At 40.3% G+C, this 19,555-nt stretch overlaps 1 protein-coding gene and 1 long non-coding RNA gene across 3 annotated transcripts in view; one reads left to right on the top strand and one right to left on the bottom strand.

Annotated features, from left to right (window-relative positions):
* The window catches only part of UNC5D (unc-5 netrin receptor D), a 440,995-nt gene that overhangs the window by 28,051 nt on the left and 393,389 nt on the right, over positions 1 to 19,555 (top strand). The window contains exon 1 of one of the 2 annotated variants that reach the window (XM_081960672.1): positions 13,434 to 13,499. The exons of the other annotated variant lie outside the window; for it this stretch is intronic. The gene's annotated coding sequence lies outside the window, so the exon portion shown is untranslated. Of the gene's footprint in view, positions 1 to 13,433; positions 13,500 to 19,555 lie in introns of those variants that run through there. 2 annotated transcript variants of the gene reach the window in all.
* LOC309395966 overlaps positions 1 to 19,555 on the bottom strand; it is a 478,400-nt gene that overhangs the window by 403,911 nt on the left and 54,934 nt on the right. The gene's annotated exons all lie outside the window — the stretch shown is intronic.

Here is a 19,555-nt window from a genome sequence, read left to right as displayed (position 1 = left end):
CAAGGGGTTGATTTCCAATGAAACAGGGGAAAATGTTGTATATGATGATGTTCTTTGCTTTATTATTGTGGTCAGTTTGATGAGAAGCTTGGACTATCCTGCTATAGTATCTGGTTTGTTAAGGGACAGTAAATTACTGCTAGCTATGTATATCAAACAACATTTTTTTAATATTGATGAGTCTTAAAGTGGGCTCTCCCCATGATTCCAACTTAAATAAATACAGTTATAATAACACTTTCCAGCTTTTTTGCAATGAAGGCGAGTTTAAAACTGTAGGTGCAAGATAAAACTATATAAATCCAGTATCAACTCTTGAAATGACTGTAGCTGAAGCCATATTTGTCTTGCTTTTTTTCTTAGTTGCCATACTTATGGCCCCAGCAGCCACCAGGAGTGATCAGCCCAGCCACCACAGCCCCTCCCACATGGCCTTGGGTGACACCTGGGATATTGGATACCACCACCCCACTACATGGAGCCTCCCCCCCCAGCCATCACGTTCAATGGGAATCCCAACTGGCTGGAGATCTTCCTTGACAATGTTCTGGCAGACCTACATTGGTACCGCCTGGCCTACCCAACCCAGAGGTCAATGGTGACTGCAATAACTGCCAAGCTTGAGGGGGAGACAGCAGAATGAGGACACTGAACTGAGGGATGCTGGAAGGTTCCTGAGGGAGCTGAGGGTGAGATTCAAAGATGAGGTGAAAGCCCAACAGGGGGAGGGGGACATAAGGGTGTTAAAACTGAGGAAATGGCCAGTGAAGGAATACACTGGTTGTAGAACTGTGGGGCTGCAGGCTGTGGAGTAATGCTGAAGTGAGGACATGGAAGAGCCAAGAAACCCGATCAGCTGGGAGGCTATTGGCTTCAGCCACACTTCATGAGGGGTGGGGGTAGGTGTTTTTTACACAAACAGCGTTGATCCCCCAGAGGTCAACGCAGAGCCTAACCACCCCCACCTCATCTTTCTTCTCTTTGACGTGCACAGGGTCTGTGACTTCTGAATTGGCTGGCTGGATAAAGCCCCGCTTCAAATTGGCATCAACGTATTTCCTTAATTCCACCATCTCTTTAGGAGCCATTGAGTACATTTTAGGCTTTGGTAATTTTGCCCCAGGCATTAACTTTATTGCGCAATCAATGGGTTGGTGAGGGGGGAGACAATTGCAATCTTCCTCACTGAATACTCCTTCCAGGTCTCAGTATTCTTTTCATATTTGCTGGATGTCTGGGAGTTTAGTGTCTGCTGCAGGGGCTGCAGGCTCTGGATGGTATTTAGCGGTTCGATGGTCCCCAGATGGCCTTCTGGATTCACAGGGACCATTGACCCTAGACCAATGCCTAGGATCAATTTTTGAATGCAGTCCTCTCACTTTATAGTAGGTGCCCATTTGTCCAACCATGCAAGCCCCCAAATGATGGATTCTATGATAAGAACTCTCAAAAACCCAAAGCATCAATACATTGGAGGGGGGGGGGTGTCTGAAAGGGGTTAAATTGCTGTTTGTGATTCATATCTTACAGGTGATCTTTTCCAATAAGGGGAGCCGACTGTTAACTCTCGAAATGACTCTAGCTGAAGTCACATTTTTCCTGCTTTGTTTTTTAGTTGCCATTCTTACGGGGAGAAGAGGGTCTTATGGAATGTAGGATGCTTTCCTCCAATGTACCAGAAATAATGATAAGGCTCCTGAGAACCAAGGTCAGATCAGCGTGTCCTAGCAATGGCAGAAGGAAGTGCTTAAAAGTTCATCTCCTACTTGGTTGGCTAATGTGACCTGTGACACAAGGGGGATGGACAGTATCCATTCTTTAATTATACCCAAAACATGGGAATTATTCAGTGTTGGTTTCACATTTGACCATGCCAATATGATGTACCTAAATAAACAGGACTTTTGAGGAAGCCAAGGCCTCAGAGTCTTGAATTGATTGGGACCATTACTCGGAACCATAATGATCATGAGATGCAAATGAACAAGTGTTTTCTGAATGCCTTTGCTTCCATCTCATGGTCATTCAGATTTTTGTAATCCCAGTATTGTAAGCTTTAATAATACTAGCTCTTGGCCTATGCCTATAAATTAGCATGGCTTGGTTACTTTTATCATTAATATGTCAATATGCAGAACAAAGGGATTACTTTGCCATTAGGGCAGCATTGCATTATGAAATATAAGTTCTGGATTGTCAATAAAGTAGTATTAGATAGACTGGGCCTGTTTGCTTGCAAGTCAAGACAATACCTAGGCCCATGATGGCAAACCTATGGCATGTGTGGCACACGGAGCCCTCTCTGTGGGTATGCATACCGTTATCAGCTGCTTTTCTGGTTTCCTGTGTGCATGTCGTCGCAGGCACTAGAGTGCCAGAAAATGACCTGGAAATGGTCTGGAAAATGCCCCAAAACCAAGCCATTTTCCAGGCTGTTTTTGGGTTGTTTCAGGCTGTTTTTGGCCCTGAAAATGGCCAGCTGGCCTTCGGTTTTCTGGTGCTCTGGTGCGCATGCATGCAGCATGTTCCAGTTTGGGCACTTGGTGCCGAAAAGATTCACCATCACTGACCTAGGCGCTTGGATTGAAGACGTAGCACACAAGAAGTGCCACACTCTCTATTATTTCATTATGCTGTTTCATTAGTGTAGTAATTGGGAGGGGGAATAGAAAGGAGTAGAATTGTGGAATGTGTTGTTGTCATTCCTTTCTAGAAGCCCAAGGTCATCTTTTGTCTCCGCACCTCTGCACCTGACAAGAACCAGCGGGGTGGAGATGCCAGCATGGCCAAAGAAGATTGGACCATGTGATGGATTTATAGGGGTGGGGATAAGATCATGAACTTTCAACTGGGTGGAATCACAGGAAGCTTTTAGATTTGGGATTCCACAGTTTGTGCTAACATGTCTGTCTTATTAAAATGGATAGCTATTTGTCTAAAACGATATAGGGCTTCCTGTCTAGGCAGGGGGTTGGACTAGAAGACCTCCAATGTCCCTTCCAACTCTGCTATTGTATGGTGTTAAAGATAGCTCTGCCTTGGACTCTGATTTAATTCTGCATGATATTTGGAACGCTGACACATGTTTCTTTATGCTAGTGTAGGTTCTTAATTAGAAAGTCTAGTTTCCATTGCTGAAGAGCTGGGAAATAAATGATTTTCATAAGGTCTATTTTTGCAACAGCGGCAGCAGATATAACACATGTTATTGCTTCTTTTCAGTCGATAGGTCAAGTTCAAATGGATAAACAGATTGGCTTGCATTAACATTGTTGGTTGTTTACTCAGAGACTGGAGAAATATGAGCTAATTATAGTTAATGCACCTGATTGGAAAAGAAAAAATATATAGCTCCACCAAATTGTCAGGAGTATCAGAGAAGTCCTCTGATGATCAAAATCAGCTAAAGTAATTACTGGAGGAGATCTTACAAAGAAGCTAAAGAATCCTACCCATCTACTGAATAGGAGCCAGAGTTAAATGATTCTGGTAGAGTAGAGACAGCTGCAGAAGAGATGTTAGAATCCAAATTTCTCTTGGTCTTAAAGAAAGTGACTACTACAGCTTAAGAAATTAAGGGACACAGAGCAGTTAATAGTAAGAACTACCAAGATTGATTGATTGATTGATTGATTGAATGAATGAATGAATAATAATAATACTTTAATTTATAGACCGCACCCTTTCCTAAACAGGACTCGGGGCGGTGTACAGTCATATTAAAAACAATGTGGATACAAAAATATAGATATACATAGATACATAGATGAATGAATGAATGAATGAATGAATGAATGAATGAATGAATGAATGAATCATTGTAATAATCCAGCAGCACTTGGAGGAAACACTCATCCTGGCAGATATAGGCAAGATCATGATTTTTGAGCTATTATTACAACGGTTCATTTTAACGCTACATTGTAGAATTTTGCTTTGCGATTAGCAAGCCATGGAACTGTCCTTTGGATTCAAACAATGTAGAAAGACCCATAAAGACTCTGGATATAACTTTTCTAAACTAACTTTTTTCCCCTGTGTGTATATTTCTTCTCATATCTCTAACTTTTTGCCAAGAGGTTTATGGATCTAAAATCCCTCACTTGGTCTACCTAGTTCTTCCCACGATTGGGACTTAAGGGTAACACGAGTTTCATAACATCATGTTTAAGGTACAAATGAAGGCTGATCAAGAGAGGATTATAACCCATACTAGGGTCCAAAAACTGAAAAAAATCATTTTTATTCTAGATCCTAGGTTTCTTTAGTCAGGGCAGTGATGGCTAACTTTTTCAGCATTGAGTGCTCAACCGGAACCTGTGTGTAAGTGCTGTTAACCCAAAGATCAGCTGGCCAACATACACATGCCTGATTTTTTGGCTATTTTGGGGACCATTTTCGGGCATTCTGGGGCCCACAAACGTGCGCACCGGAAACCAGAAAAGCAGCTGGTGATGGTGTGCGTGCCCACAGCGAGGGCTCTGCGTGTCATCTTTGGCACGTGTACCATAGATTCGCCATCACGGAGTTAGGGAATCACTATTGCAGCACCAGTGAGATTCAGCTCAGTTGTATGTCACATGGCGTCAACCACTTGTATGCATGCAAGAAGATGATGCTGTGAATTATGAACTGCCCTAATTTTCAATTTATCTTTCCCTAATTTGTTCAAGTAAACTACTATTCAAAGTCATCGTATTGTTGATATAGAGGCCAATATTTCAAATGCTGTGTTTTTGTTAAATCACTCAAAAAGGAGGAAATATATATCCTCCCTCTTGTGTTTTAACAAAATATGGAGAGAGAGAGAGAGAAAGATAGATAGATAGATAGATAGATAGAGAGAGAGAGAGAGAGAGAGAGAGAACGGGGGGAGGGAGGGAGGGAGGGAGGGAGGAAAGAAGAGAGATTACTAGGAAGACAGTAACAGAAAAGGTATATTTATCGTGATCTTCAGTCTTGTTTTATTTTTTTGTTAAATGAATAAGGAGCAGAATGTAAGCCTTTAAAAAATACCCAGATTGCATGTTATCACACTCATTAAATATTCCAATTGGCAGAAAGATTATCATTCTTTCAGCTTTTATTATTGAATGTAATAGAAGAGAGGCCAGTAGTAATAAATGCTTGTAGAAAAACAGCCTAGTTTGCTTTTAGCTATATACAGCGGTAACGGGCATATTTACACAATAAATTCACAGATTTACTGCCTGTTTCCTGGCAGTGACCAGCTTCTATATGTTCTATCATCACTACATTCAAATAAAATGGATGGCCCTTCTACATCACCATGACTCTTTTAAGCAAGCAACACTTCCTCTCTTCATTCAGAAGCAAAAGTCAGGTTAAGATGTAGGATGATAGTCAATAAAAGATTGATTTAAATTCTCACAGGTTCTCCACCTATTTTAGCCCCAGAGGACTTTTGTCTCAGATTATGTGAGATAAGAATGTAGCTGACTATGCAATGAATATTTATTCCAGCAATCGTTGCCAGGCTGAGTTGGTTTTAAGGAAGTCCTTTTTTTATGGTGCCATTAGATCTGGAAGGTAAAATCCAGGTAGGTCCACGATGGCAGTTAAGAATGGCAGAGAACTTGAGCTCCTTTAATGATTATGTAGCTGTTTCTAACCCTGCTTCCTGAAATCCTTGTGCAAGATTCTCTACAGTTTCCCATAACTTGATTTCTCCCCAATGATCTGCCTAGAACTCTTCCTCTCTTTCCTCCCTAAAGTATGTCTATTTATTACATTAATTTGTATTCAAGGCCTTATTAAGCTAATGTACTATAGCTTAATAAAATGTATGAACTCGGTGTACCATAAAATATTTTCTGCCTTATAAAGGAGCAAAGTCACCAAGACTACTTCAGTGGTTCTCAATCTTTTTTTCACCATGGATCCCTTTTAAATTCCTTTTGTGGCCATGGACCATGGCCATAGTCCACCAATATTTAACTCAAGGTTTAAATCATAACATTTCTTCAAGCCTTCATGACCTCCCATGACAACAGCACAGGCCTCAGGGGTCTGCGAACCACAGGTTAGAATCACTAGTTGATCCATATCAGAAGGTGTCATATTGATGTAGACCTATGTCCTCTTTTCCTCTCCTGCAAATTAACTGCTGAATGTTGGTCAGATCTTGACTATCCTAGGGTTATTGAACTTCAAGCCACTTCTAGCAAATTGAATTTGAAGGATTATAATATTTATAACTATCCTGTTTCCCTGAAAATAATCGCTCCCCCCCTGAATATAAGCCCTCCCTGAAAATATTGCAACACAGCAGCAGCCATGAGGTGACCACTCTCGCCACCTCCTGCACCTCAAAAATAATAAGACCTCCCTGAAAATAAGGCCAAGCACTTATTTGGGGGGTGAAAATAAGACCCTGTCTTATTTTCAGGGAAACATGGTAGATATTATTGGTGGGAGGATTGAATTCTCTTCAAGCCTTCAAATTTCAAATTGTCCTTCATTTTTTTTGCCTATCAGCAAGTTTTTCAGCAACTTGTAGTTTATTCAATAAACTCCAGATAACTAAACTGTAGTTTACAATGCTAGTAACAAGTGTAGTATAAGTCTTAAATGCTGTTGTAGCCCTGTCATAATGCAACTTTCTCTTGCCTAGGATTTCCCACAAGTGGAGAAACTTTAGCTATGGTCATACTCAAGGGTGGTTTCCGGTGGCTGCCAATTTGCTCACAGATGCGCTGTGTGCGTGCGCTCTTCTAGCACACAAATGTATGATGCGTGCTATGCACGCATGCACAGTACTATAAAACAAGATGGCGGCACCTTCGGCAGTGCAGAGAGAACCAGTTCGGGGGGGGGGGCAAGCCGAGTTACTACCTACTTGGCTAAACCGGGCCTAACTGGTAGGAACCCACCTCTGGTCAAACTTATCTGTTCGATTTAACTATGATTTATGAAATTAACCATGTTTGCTGGGCTTACAAAACAAAATAATGAACCAATCATACAGACAAACTGTGTGCAACTATAAGCCTTCAGTACAAGCTACGATGACTTCATGCACCATGTCAATGGTAATTGGCATCAAGCCCCCATGTAGCAAATATCCCTCCTCCTGTCTTGAAACCCATGCACACAAATCACCAAGCCACAAAGCAACTAACCATATTTTAGCCACACACATTACTGGATGTGAAGCCAGTTCTTCATCGCAGGTCTGCCAACATTTGATGCCCATAATAATTCCCTAAGAATTTGCAGTCAGTCAGTTGTGACCGACATTAGAGAAAGATCTGAACCATGGCTTCTATGATTGAAAACTGGCAATATAATAAAATACAGAAACTATTTCCCTATATTCTCCTTCTTACGGTACCATTATGTTGTCAATCTGTTTTGTGTCATTCATGCCAGGGAACCAAATGCTTCTCCGTGTTGAATTAATGATGACCAGTACCTATAATTTACATAAAGATTGTTATGGGTAGATCTGCTACTATATCGCCATAATATTTGCATTCTGTGGTAAATACAAAAGTTGAGAGAGGTCTATGCTTTTAAAATGGTAATCTCTTTGGTTTCTTTGCTGTACACAAGCCAATAAATGGCTTCTACAACTGACTAAATGCCATTTCACAGTAGTTCATTGAAATTACGCAACAAAAGAGCAAAAATTGTTGCTATTATGCCATAAGCCATCAGGAGGGAGAAAAAGAAAGGGAAATTATATCTTTGCTTTGTGCTGAGTAGACTTGGCAAGGGGGTTTCTGCTTCTGATCTTCTAAAGGGAGGATTGGGGAAAAGAAACAATTTTGGACCAACTCAAGTTATTACAAAATATATATATATAAGAATAGTCCAACATTTTTGAGCAGGTCCATTTTAGCTTAAAATTGAACATAAAATTCCCTATATGTTTTTCTTGCCAGTACTCTTTCAATCAGAAGAAAGTATAAGTACAATCTTTATTGTCATTGTATTTAAATACAATGAAATTGGTTTTAACCTCACTGGTGCAAAATTATAACAGAAACAAAAAAAAGAAAGAAAAAGGAAAATAAAACTAGTGTGTGCATGGAGTGATTGTGATTGCATTTAAAAGTCTCACAGCCCAAGGATAGAAACTATTTTTAAACCTATTTGTTCGGCTGGCTATGCTTTGATATCTTCTGCCTGATGGTAGATGTGTGAAGAGACACTGACCAAGGTGTGAATCATCTCCGAATATCTTCCTCACTCTGCTAAAGTAGCGAGACCTGGTGATGTCATCCAGTGGTGTTAGAGGGCAACCAGTGGTTTCTTGTGCCGAATTGATCACTCTCTGTATTGCCTTCCTGTCTTCAGCAGTTAAACCAGCATACCATACTTTAATGCAATATGTGAGAACTTTGTATTGTGGACCAATAGAAAAAGGTCATCAGCCATTGTTCCACCTGATTTTTTTGCAGGACTCTAAGGAAATGAAGTCTCTGTTCGGCCTTACCAATCACCAGGGATGTGTTGTTTTTCCAGGTGAGATCTGGACTAATAAGCACTCCCAAGAATTTAAAAGAGGAAACCCTCCCCACACAGCCCCCCTCGATATACAGTGGGGCAGGTTCCTCTCTGTGCTTCCGGAAATCTAGCACCATCTCCTTTGTCTTACTAGTATTTAGATGTAAGTTTTTTCTTGAGCACCATGAAGATACCTTCTGGACTTCTTCCCTGTACACTGATTCATCCCCTCCAGTTATGAGACCCAGCACTGTTGTGTCATCCGCAAACTTTATTATGATGTTGGGTGGATCAGAGGATATGCAGTCATATGTATACAGCGAGTACAGGTATGGGCTGAGAACTCAATATCTCAAAAACTTTACGGAAATTTTCAGGAATGGAGTTTGTGTCCTTACTGTTGTACTTAGAAGTGCGTGGTTGACAGACAGATGCACCTTTTATCATCTCTCCAGCAGGGTCCAGTTTCTCTGACCTCAACCCTAACACTTCTTATCCATTACCAGAAGTACCGTGTTTCCCCGAAAATACGACATGTCCTGATAATAAGGCCATACCACATTTTTCTGGTGGGCAAAAATATAAGCCCTCTTCCGCAAATAAGCCCCCTGGACAACCCCCCCACCTCCGGCCAGGCAGAATGCCGCTCACCAACCTAGCGGTATTCTGAAGGTGACAAGCCGCGGGAACCAGGGGGGAGGCAAAGGTGATTGCGTTGCTTGGCGCCTTCGGGATACCGCTAGGTTGGTGAGCAGTGCTGTGCCCAACTAAAGAGGGGGGTTGCCGGGCGGCTGCTCTCTTGCAAGCGGGCTCCCAAAGAGCCAGGCACAGCCTCATGGGTGAATGGCTGTGTTGTGCTGTCACAACAGCTATTCGCCCATGAGGCTGTGCCCGGCTCTTTGGGAGCCCGCTTGGAAGAGAACAGCCGCCCGGCAACCGCAAACCAATAAACCCTCCCCTCATAATAAGGCCCAAGCCATATTTTGTGGGTAAAAAGAAAATAAGACACTGCCTTATTTTCGGGGAAACACGGTAGTATTCAGCCAGTTTGAACCAGTTCACCTGAACTGCTAGTGGAAGTCATGGGTGGGATGGGCCCACCCCCACCTACATGCCCTGGCACTATGCTGTCCTATTTAGGCGTGTTTTCAAGCTATAGTGCATGCAAACGGGTAGGAAAAGTAAGTGAATACCACCCCTGATCATTATAGATTATAAATTCTAAAAGATTGCTGATGGTTTTTTTCTTTTTTTAAAGCAACTGCTTGAAAATAATCTTCACCGTTTCCTGTTATCAGAATTGGTCCTAATGAAAGCCCAGCAACTACTGACTAAGATAATTCTTGCAGTTAAGCTCCATCATTATGACACAGTCACGTTCAGGGATAACCCTCATTTGTCCTGAGAGACTTGAAGCTTGAGAGAACAAATCTTGGATACCGCAGGTCATCAGATATGCCCAAGCTGAAAAGTTACCCATAAGGAGGACGTTCCTTATGAGTAATATCTCACTCTTGAGTAATTCTATGTTTGCACTACTGAAATGAACATTTCTTTGCCAGACAATTGGTTAATTCTCAATCTCAATTTGCTAGGCCTAGGCTCCAAAAGCCAAGAAAGACATGTTGTAATTCTTTAAAGCAGATTACTTTATTGTTCCTCACCTGTAGACAGACTCTTCCCAATCTAAAGCAAACTACCAGCCACCTAAAGCATACACTCTGACAACTATTAGGGAGGAGTTGTTGTCCTCACCACCTTTCCCTCACACTATCAGAACTGAGTTATCTTTGCCCCTCTGGAATACACTCCCTCCCTCCTGAACTATATTCCATCACAAGATTGATTCCAAGTTTTTTATTTTTATTTATTCAAAAGCCAGGATAAATGGGTTTGGAGGATTGGGGTTCTCCTGTTGTTTCTCAGGGCTTCTTGAAGTCTTTTCCAGCACTCATAATATATTAATTCATCCCCCCTATACAAAAACATTATAATTAGTAGTTCTTCACCCAAAGTTTGCTCTTTTTTGCCCTTTGCCCTTCCTCTTCCCTGCTGAATTGGCAGGAGCCAGTGGCAGCATTGCTTTAGGCAAAGTAAATAACTGCCTCAGGTAGAAGATGTCTGTAATGCAGAAAGTCTCAGTAAAGTGCTGAGAGGTTGTTCAACTTGATTTACAATACTTCGGTTATTTTGCTGCCCTTGGTTTGATGGGAATGCTATCAGATCTTCAGGGTTGAAATAAACTTCTACTATTCTTCTGCAAGAAACTGGAAAGGATGCTACCTTTATCTCAAGTGATATTGGTTGGCTGCGGGAGAATACTGTCAGTTTTCTATATGAATTGCTTACTCAAGATAGTAATGATAGGATGAGCCATCATTTATTTATATGATAGCACTTTGCCAATATTGTCAACTTTCTTTAGAAACCAGATGGCGATTTTTTACAAAAGGAATAAGGAAGTGAACGAATTCAGGTAGATGGTTTTGAGGGCTCAGCTTTTCAAATTCTATATTTGAATCCATTTATATTTATCTATTTTGGCAATGCTGAATTAGAATTGCTACCTCTTTTTTTTCTTGCATCTCCAAAAATTGATATATGATTACATCTTCTTTGGAAGATTCATGACAGCAGGATTGTGCTGTTTGGAGAACTGTATCATCATGATTTAATCCCTATAACTGACATAATATCAAAGTACAATGCTATGTAGCTCACAAACAATTCTAGCAAGGAAAATGTTGGAAAGAAATATCTCTATCATAGCCATACAAGCTGTACTTGCTGCGTTAACTCTGTTTTCAGTAATACAATTTATCAGGCACTGTTTTGCTTTCTTGTATGTCTTTGATCTTATTTGATTCTTTCTGTTTTCTGTTTGTAAATGTACCATGCTCAGGTTACCTAAATCTTAGCATGGTTCTCATCTGTTTACTGAAATTTTTCTTACTTAAATGAACTTCCTGATGGCAGAAGTATGTCTCTGCAAAAATCTAGCTATGTTCACACAATAATCCTCTGACTGAAAATAAAAACAGCATTGTTTAGGGACTAGTTGCTCTATGCTGAATGTTTTAAGGTGTGCATATGTGCAGGATATTGCAAGTAAATTGGAGATTTTGAGATTCAAAAGCATCCTACTTGAAAAAAAAGTTAACTAGAAGCGTTGTGGATTACTTCTCAGAGCTCAGCGGGCTACAATGGAAAACAGGAAGATCTTTTCTTCCCTTCAAGAAAGTAATGGAGTACTTACTGATTTACATTCCAACAGAGAGAGGAAGGTCAGCCAAAGCAACATCTGGCTGTACTACTTCTCCCCATCACAACTTTCTCCAATCAAACACTTTGGGTGAAAGAATAGTTGAGGACTTGGTTAATTTTTGTTTATATGAATCAGTTGATCAGCAAATATACCAGAGAATCTATAATATATGTGGAAGTTTTTTTCTGATGTGATTGTGTACAACACACTAAAATAAAAGAGAGAGATAACATTATGTCTTGGGAGGATAGTTTCTTGAACTGGCCATGTTAGTTGGAAATTCTGGAAGTTGTCATCTCAATGTGCTTGCAAAGTTGCTTACAGGATACAGGAGAGACTGTGCTAACTCAAGACAGGCAGCCTATGTTGTATGTTGACTTGGGCTCATTGATGATATCCACAGGTGGAAACGGGGGCCTTGACTGAGTTGAAAAAAAAGGAATTAAATGTTTGGCACAGTGGTTAGAATGCAGTACTGCAGGCTACTGCCAATTGCCAGTAATTTGGCAGTTTGAATCTCAACAGGTTCAAGGTTGACTCAGCCTTACATCCTCCCGAGGTCAGTAAAATGAGGTCCCAGATAGCTGAGGTAATATGCAGTCTCTGTAAACCCCTTAGAGAGGGCTGCAATGCACTTTGAAGCATTCTATAAGTCTAAGCTCTATTGCTATTTATTTATGATTTTCAAAGATATCAATGGATCGTGGAAGAGTTAAGAAATAGCACAGGCAATTCAGAAAACCAATATTTGGGGAGAATTAATATGATCTTTTGGGGGAGCAAAAGAGTCTCATTCCTTTAGTGTTGAGCTAATAGTCATTCCCAAGCATGAGTAGACAATCCCGTAATGTAATTATACTCAGGGTGAGAAAATGTTTCCTTCTGTCAGTGCTGAACCTGCTGCCAATCAATATTATTGAATGACCCCCGACTCTAGTATTATGGGGGACGGGGGAATAACATTTTTATGTATCACCATAATGTAGACCATGAATAATTTAAGGGTGTTCATGTTCCCCTTTGGCATCCTTTTTTCTTAAGCTTAAAAATTTTAAGGTGATGATGGTCATCTTTTTAGACCATTTATTATGCCTGAGTCAGCTAAAAAAATCACTAGAGATCTTATCACTTTCTTTCTTTCTTGTTCAAGTGAGGTGAATTAAAATCAGATATGAGCTGAAAATGTTCTTTAGGGGAAAAAACAAAGCTAGAAAGTGTTCTGGAATTTCCTCTGTTAATGCCATTCTGGTGGGTTAGCATTTTTGTAAAAGTTAGTTTTTCCCCCCGTTAAAGCATATATTAAAGCATATACCTTCACTTTAAAGTGATATACTTACTAATGGGACATACGTATGTCAATTTTTCAGCTTTTCTTGATCATGTTTTCTTTCTCTCTAGGAAATGGAAATTAAGTGTTCAGTTTATAAGACATGGTTAAATAAGCGATTTTTTTTTCTGAACTGCAGTCAAGGAATGAAGTTTGATTTTTTTTAAAAATGGAATAGGATTAGCAAAGTATTTCCTGATGTTCTCTCAAAGTACAGGGGTATCTCGGTATTCGACTGCTTAAAAACTTGATGGATTTCTTGCTCAAAGCATTTTGACATGAAAATGTTGTCCCAGTACTTGGCTTTTGTTTAGTACTCAACTTGCTGCTATAGGAAGAGGAGGGTGGCTGTGGGGAACAAACAGATTGCTGACATAAGGAACAAGGCAAGGACAGATAAAAAATTCTTCCCAGGCCAAACCAAAGGGTTACGTGGTAAGTTGTGTGGTTTGTTTGGGACTCATTCTTTATAGTACCTATTGCACCTCCCAGAATCAATTAACGCTGAGTACCAAGATACTACTGTAGTAGAAATGCCACTCCCAGAATTTTGGGTCCAAAAAAGAGCATCCCAGTGGGAAAATGGTGTGTGTGTGTGTGTCATTTTTCTCTCTGAATGCTCCTGTGAATAACACTACATTATGTAATGAATAATTTTTTTCACTTGAAAGACTTCTAACATTTTTAATCAGAAGACACCATGCAGCTATTATGTGTTTCCTTTAACAGATTTCTCTTTTTTTCTGCTTAAAAGAAATGGAAGAAGTGATACAAACTTCTAAAAGTATTATCCAGGGGGAATGTAGGGAAGTCTTATGGGTTTAACTGCATGGTAAAGGCCTTGATGCTTTTGTATACGTTTAATATACAAAAATAAAGTGTGGAAACACTTCCCACTGTTATAGTTGGAACAACCTGTACACAATTTTATGTGTACATGAACAAAGCAAATAGCTTTGTCAACCAAAATGCCATGCTGAGATATTTATTGAAATACAGGCTAGAGGAATAACTAACCTTGCTTTTTGATATCTGCAGATCTTCCATAAGTTGGGAGCAGTGAAAATATTCAGAGCTACATATTTAATGTGGCAAATTATTCTCACTGTATTTTTCTTAAGGCAGCTATCTCATTGTAAGGCTTGGGTTGAGGAGAGACCTCCATAGGGAAGTACATTTAGCATTTATGTTGATACCTTTTCATCATCAGGTCAAGACAGACTTTCCTTCTTGGGCATCATAACTTTCACAGCTACCTTTAGTTACCTTTATATAACTTGCCATGTATGCTAAGATGAGATCCAAATTGATATAGAGGTTAAGCTCCAGGCGAGAAACCCAGAAGACTCGTTCATCCCATCTGATATGGCGAAAAACAAATCCTGATCAGAAGAGAATTGATTCCCTTATTGATCAATGTGTGCCCAGACTCGATTGAGAAAATAGGCTAGCTTTCCGGGTGTCTCATCAAACGTTGCCCAGAATCGGAGAGGTGTGGGAGCTGGTGGGTCTTGCGGCTGGATTTGCATGGGCTTTTGGGCAGGCATTTGTGATTGAACCCAATCTTGGGGCAACACCATCAGCGGCTGCTGTTGGGCCAAGATTTGTTGGGAAATCATTGTGTGGGGCTGCATTTGTGGTTGCGGTCGGACTGATATTGCTTGTGGGATCATTATTTGTGGTTGGAATGCCCCAAGCGTCTGCACTGGCACTGGCTGCTGGATGGGGGTTGGCATCCACTGATACTGCACCCATCCTTGGCCCAGGTAGAAAGCCCATCCTGGTGGGATCTGGCTTGCTGTAGGTAACCCAAATGCTGGCTGCTGATTTAGGGTCGGAATCCCCAGATGCTCTGTTATCATTGGCTGGTCAGACTGATTCATCCAATCCAGGTGTTGGGTCATTTGCATCCTGGGGTTAATGGGGGCTGCAGTTGGCCTCATCCCAGCTGTGGGATGATCTTCTTTTCGCCAAATGGAAGGAAGCTGAATCTCTACTCCATGGTGCTCCATGGTCACGAGGTCATGGCCCAGGAAGATGAACATTGTCTGGCTCAGCGCTAAGGTAAGGGGTCGCCCCACTTATGGTAAGCTGTTCAAATTGGTCTGGCCAGTGACTGGCTTCGTTGCAGTGGTGGGGATCCCCAATCTTCAGAGTGCCTATTTTGCATCTAATTTGGCATTCTCCACTTGTGGGTCAAGGCCAATCCTGCACTTGTCTGAAGTTCCAACAGCATCTCCTGATGGGAGGTGAATCCCAGGGCTTTGTCTTCCAGGGTCAGGTCTGGTTGCGAGGTTTGCACAGGAGCTGACTCTTTGCATCTGGCTCCCAGCTGGCGTTCCCTCTCAGTGGCCTCCTCAGCTTCCACCACAGCTTGGGAAGGCGAGTAGATGGTCTCGCCAATTCACCACCTACGGCTCCCCCCGTGGGCTTCTTCTCCTCCTCCATATTCCCTGAGTCTTCACGCTTCCCGGGTTCAGGTCAATGCTGGGGCTCAGGACCCCGGACAGCACCCTGAGGTTCGGGGTAGCTGGTATTTTAAGTATTTTAAGGGAGATTCAGGTTAATGCCAGGGTTCCAAAAAACACCCCCAACAAAATAAAACTCCGAGGCTAATCTTCCTATTAGATATGTCATGTTGGCACATCTGGGAAAACCCAAATCTGAAAGCTTCCAGGTTTTCCCACACAATTGAAAGTTCAAGATCCTGCCCCAACACCCACAGGTTCATCACATGGTCCAATCTTTCACTGCCACGAAGACAGATTCCTCCCATCCACATCCGGCCAGTTGCAGAGACAAAAGACATTCTAAGAAGAATGCTATTATGGCTACATATCAGCCAACTCCATATAATCCCCCTTCCCATTTTCCTACAGTAGAAAGTGTGACAGGCCTGAAATCCAAAAAGAAAAGACGGCTTGCAGGTCTAGCTGGCTCTAGGCGCCAGGCTAGAAGTTATAAAGCAATTCATTACATGGTACAGGATATATAGGAAAGAAGGATAGAAAAGTCTAGAGGGAGTATACCCCCCCTCTTCCCTTGAAGAATGACAGATTCACGGATCTGACACAGACTCCCATGGGGTCATGTTTGTCTTGAAGTAACGTTTGGTTGAAACTTGGGCTGGTATAATATAGGGGCTTGGTTGTGCCATGCGGTGGGCTCTGCTGAGAGATAATCCTATTATGGCCTGGAGGGTCACGTCTTAATCCCATCACCCTGGAGCTGGAGGCCTTTTGTCTTGTAGATAGGCTGGCCCAGTCTTTCTCAAAGGGCACCAAATATTGGCTAGGGGCAGGGAGCTGCAGGGAGCTGCTCTTTGTCTTTTAAAAACATGTTTCTCCTTTTCTCATCCAGGGAAATATAATATTCTGCCTTTTTTAAAAATATTCCTCAAAATATTTTATTCTTCTAGGAGGGTTGGTGCTAACTTTCTACATATCTATAGTTTTTGCAGATAGTTGCTTTAGTCTGGCAAGATTCTTTTTGTAGGTGAACAACTGTAAAGAAATTACTCAGAAGTAACTCCAGGTTCAGTACTTGGTTCTTTGGGCCTTAACAACCCATGCAGACATCAAAACCAAAACAAACAAACAAACACCCTTGTATTTTTTATAGCACGTTGTACATTCTCTGTTACTTATCAATGTGATTTTTCTACTTTTCAATTTAGTTTTCAGCACTTGTATTTATTAGGCAGATTGGAAATATAAAAAGCCAAACCAAGGACATTTCAATATATATGTGAATTTGTACATAAATATTTAACTGCCTTTTATGTACATGTAAATTGTGACCAATGGGACATTAGTCTGGCATCCCTTTCATACCTAATTCAGTTTGGAGGAGGAATAACCATGTCTCTTCTTCCTCGCGATGTAAATCCCTTAAGTTTCATTTCTAGGGTGGGGTATTTATTTTGAGAATTGTCTGATTGTGATCTGTCTCCCAGAACCTCTCTATGCTCTTTCCCTTGCTGTCCTTTGAGTGAATGAATAGAGAATTGCTCCTCCCTCTGCTCAGTAAAGTAGAGATGGCTTTGACCTAAGGCAGCACCTCATCTTTCATAATTCCACATCACTGGATTCAATTTCAGATAAGCAGGTTCTCAGGAAGAACCAAATGTCACCAGATTAGCTCTCTTGGAATGCCATGTGTTTTGTGGAAAAGAAGACAAAGAGGTGAACTGCCAGTTCTGTGTATCTGTGTGTGTCAAGAATGCATGCTTGTATGGGTGTTTGCAGAAAAACCAGTAAGCTGAATTTCACTAATGTAATGAAAGAAGCATTGCAGTACCAATTTTCATGGCTTAGAATTTCATAACATTAGAAAATGGAAGCTCTAATTCGTGCCCCAAATCTAAACAGACGAAAGTGTTGGTAATCCTTCAGTCTCCTTTGTGGTGAAATGTAGCCTGGAATCCCAGGAGGTAGGGGCTGCTTCCTAGAAGACAAAGAGGAAGTGGAGCTTGGAATATTTGGTAGGCAGGAAGAGGGCAAAAAGACTCTCCCTAGCAGTTCACAGTTATGCGGATCATTGCTTTAGTTTGGCAAATTCTGTCTGTAGGTGAACAACAAGAAAAAAAATACGCAGAAGCAACTCCACATGTTATTCTTGTTTTGCAGTGCCTGACACTCTTGATCTACATCCTCTCCAGCCAACACCCAGATAAGCAGTAATTAACATCAAACAAACAACTGAAGAGAAAATCTTAATCAAGGAACTACTAAAGAAATAAACATACATTCCTTGGCAGGGCAAACTACTCCATACAAACAGGGAGCAAACTCCACACTCACTAGGACTGATGATGTTACCTAGTTGTGTAATGAAACATCTGGAAGCAAACACCAAGCTTAGAGATCACTAAAAGCTCCACAAATATTCAGATCTCAAAATAATCCTCTAGCCTCCTGAGTTGAGAAACTTGTGATGCATTACTGATGAAATCCAAACCATGCAGAATGCTTTAGGATCAAAGTCAACTGAAAAGTGATGAATCAAAGTAATCACCTTTAGATGGGTCACCAGCCACTGATGAAGTTTTAGAACCAACCGACGAGAGTCAAAAGTCTTGAACTGGAGGATCAGGGCAATATTGAATGGCTCTGTGTGGCTTCAGTAGATAATTGCAGCTAAGCCAATGAAGTTTCAGGTCAGCTGTTTTTCCAAAGCAATTGCAGCTAAGATAGTTTTGCAACATTTCACCTACAGCTGTGGAGCAAATAGTATCCCATTGGCATGGATTCCTACTTCACTTTGACATATGGGGTTTTCCCCTTCTTTTTTGTAACCCTAGCCCCTGGAAACAACAAGAAAAATGCTGACACAACAGAGGCCCTGGGGCAGAAAGGGAAGGCCAGTCGTTATGTAGAATTGTTCCACTGAATTTATATAGTGGATCAAAAACTAGAAATCCCCCTCCCAAAAAACCCACTTATAACACAACCCCACCATCAATGGGTGAAGTATAGCAGCATGCATAGAATCATCTGAAAACTGATTAGAAAGTAGGTGCTTTCTCTGTTAATATCAAAATCTTCCACCTACAAGACAACCTTCATCTTATATTTGATGCAGGGGATCATTTTGCTGCCCTTTAATTTTTAATTTCAATTTCAATTTATTAGCGCTTATAGACCGCCCCCTCTCCCAAAAGGGACTCGGGGCGGTGTACAGTCCATGTCAAAGAACACAATTAAAACAGTTAAAATTACTACATGGGGAATATATATATATATATATATATATATATATATATATATATATATATATATATATATATATATATATATATATATATATATATATATATATATATATATATATATATATATATATATATATATATATATATATATATATATATATATATATATATATATATATATATATATATATATATATATATATATATATATATATATATATATATATATATATATATATATATATATATATATATATATATATATATATATATATATATATATATATACACAAATATAAAATGCATGGATGGATAAGAGGAGGATAAAAGATGTGCAGGACTGTATTGCTAATAAATAATTAATAATTTAGATATAAGAAAATGAATGGGATAGTGAATTTATTACGGAAGTTTATTATTGCATCTAATTTAGAGATATGAAACATTATCTCCTCCATGGCAAATACTCATGTGATAATATAATGAGCCTCTTTTATATCAGAGCCCCAAGCCTCTGCATGTTCTATATATTTAGCAGGAAGAAATCTTAATTGTAACACCCATAACCATCCTTAATGCAGATAACAGCTGTTCACTAAAGGTGTGTGGTGGTTTATCACTCCCTTTCTTGGCTTCTGTGGCTCATCTGTAATTTAAAATGAATATTCCTTTGTGGGAATGAGAAAATAAGCTTAATATTAAAGTAATTTTATGACTCATAATGGGGGTCAAGTCTGAGTGTACTTACTTCATTAGTATGTTTTGAATTATATTCAGT

Source organism: Natrix helvetica (assembly GCF_964273705.1).
Source record: "Natrix helvetica genome assembly, chromosome: 8".
Lineage (NCBI taxonomy): Eukaryota > Metazoa > Chordata > Lepidosauria > Squamata > Natricidae > Natrix > Natrix helvetica.
Note: the sequence above shows the minus strand (reverse complement) of the source record. Positions and strands in the feature narration are given on the sequence as shown.